This window comes from Dinoponera quadriceps, unplaced genomic scaffold (assembly GCF_001313825.1).
Source record: "Dinoponera quadriceps isolate SergipeBrazil2010 unplaced genomic scaffold, ASM131382v1 scaffold2094, whole genome shotgun sequence".
Lineage (NCBI taxonomy): Eukaryota > Metazoa > Arthropoda > Insecta > Hymenoptera > Formicidae > Dinoponera > Dinoponera quadriceps.
Window position 1 is genome coordinate 162,784 of NW_014557105.1, and position 2,568 is coordinate 165,351.

Genomic DNA, 2,568 nt, shown 5'->3' on the forward strand with positions numbered 1-2,568 from the left:
TAGTAAGTAGTATATATTTCTTGTTAGAGTGTGTGTGTGTGTGTGTGTGATCTTTAGAGATTCAACTCCGAATTTACGAGGGACACCCCTAATATGTAACATATGTATGCGTCGCGCAAGAATCACTCTCGCAGGTTGTTGACGCGCGCGCGATTATTCTTCTGGCGTTGCGCCGATCCTACAGCGCGCGCGACGTTTTAATAGAGATTAAAATACTTTCGAGACATTCGAAAAAATGGACAGACTTTCTTGGAATATTTCAGCAAGATTAATACGCGTATAATGCACCCGCCCCCGTCCGGCCGGCGCGCATTATGCCATACTTATTCGTACGTATCACGTGCGCTTAATCGCGGAAAGCACGCACACACCCGAAGGAAAATCGAAAAGATATAATTACGGCAGGATATTGTTATATAAAAATTACAGATTTTTTTGTACATGCGTCAAGAAAGTTGTTGAAAATTGGAAATTTTGTGAAGAATGCAAATTTTGTCGATTACATGACATAATTACAAAAAAAATATTTTTTATAAGAATTCGAAAATTACTGCCAATGCATAGGCGGCTAATTCGACTTTCAGTCATTCCTAACCGCTTCCTTTCTCCTTGGGCTCCTCGGGGGTGTGCTTCCGCGATTAGACGCACGCACACATATATTCGTCTATCTATCTATCTATCTATCTATTGTTCCGCTAGCGACACTAATAATCGTGTCGATCTAATTATCCGAGTGCGATAGCGTGCGTGTCCGCGCGTTCCGCGTGTCCTCGAAGGGACGTGCCACACGCCAATACTCTGTATATACTTGCGACATGACGACAAAAAAGATAGAGAGAGTGGAGAGAGAGAGAGAGAGAGAGATTAAGGAAATATAATTAAGTGTGTGATACCCGTATGTCTCGATAAGATTGTTCGCGGTTGCCATGTAATGATAGTCACCGCGTATGGAGTATCACGTGCAAGCTATACGGAGTGTTAGAGGTACTCTCGTGAGGAGTATCGCACGTCCGGCGTGCACCGGAAAAACGGAAAGAATAAATTAGAGTACGAGCCGAGAAAACGCTCCAATCGATCGTCAATTCACTCTCCACCGATTCTCCCCTTGATACACGAGAACCGATCGAGTTTGCATTACACTGAGAAAAAAAAGTTGAAATTTTGCGAGGTAAATGCCTCCCTTGTGACACTTTTTTCGATATTTGTCGGTTAGAAAAAAAAGTGTAGAAAAATATTTTTCCAAAATATACCCAAGTTTTCTCATTAATTGCTTTATTTGCTGGGAGTAAAGTCTCATTTCGCCGTCTATTCAAATGAACGTTCGCGTTCTGTGAACATGAACCTTATATTTCACAGAGAAATTCTCGAGTCTTTTTTCTCAGTGCAGTTACAATGACCGAATAATTTGACGAGTAATCGATTCGTTTGCCCGTCGTGCAACGATGATACATAATAATCGCGTTATTTGATCAATCACTTCGTCGATTCGAGCAATCTCGTATTCTCGCGGCGTTGGTACACGCCGAATACGTCGTACGACCGTTCGCGTGTGGCTCCTCCCTTGGACACGCGGGAGATCTCGGCGGGCACGCCGCGGAAATTAGCAAAAACGAAAGATCGGTACAGAGTACGGTCGCACTTGTTGAGCAAACGATCGCCGTGCGCCTGGGAAGATATACATTTGGCACTGGATTCTCTCTTCCCCATACATTCCCTCCTTTTTCCCCCCGGGTCCTTCTTATTCTTTTTCGCTTCCTCGGCTGGGAAGGAGCCTTCGCTCTCGCCACGACGACGTGAATCCGCGCAGCGGACTCTCGATCGCGCGATCCGAAACGAGAAGCCGAACAAGTGTCTCGCTACCTGCTATCCTTACGAGTGTGTACTTTGATATCGCTTATCACTTATCGCCTCCTATCGGTAAATCCTGCTCTGCTCTAAGCTCTAAAATACGGCGTCGAGAGATGAGCCTCTCTACGGAACGGTGAGAGAGACTCGAAACTTGCTGAATCGCCTCGCTGTGATTACGGGGGGGGGGAGGAGGGGGAGACCTCGATTACCTCTAACTTTGATCGCGCGTGAATTTGTGTCTCTCGTTCGTTTTTGATTTCACTCGGCTGACCACTACAACCTCTTGCCACCCTTCCTTGCTTTCGGAATCGTTTTCGGGAATCGAACTTGCGAGGGCAAGTGAAATCAGGGAAATCAAAAGCGAGTGAACGAGAAAGAGAGAGGGGAAGATGAGCAATGGAACGATCCGCGATCGCCGGCTGATCGAGAGTCCCCTCGCGGGTTCGCCGATACGGTAAGGGAAAACGCTCTTCTCTATTTACAAGGATCCACGACGGTCGAGATCGTGGGGAAACGCCGACGTCGACACGACGTCGCTCTCGTCGCGTTGGCCCACAGCTGGCCGGGAAAAAATATACGCAGCCGTGTCCCGCTATTCTTTTACATCACCCGAACGACGCATATCTCGTTCGATTATCAGGAACGTGTTCTTCGCGAACCCCGAAGACGCTCGACTCCTACTACTCCGGCGGCCTTCTTCCTTTTCTCCCCCCCCCCCCC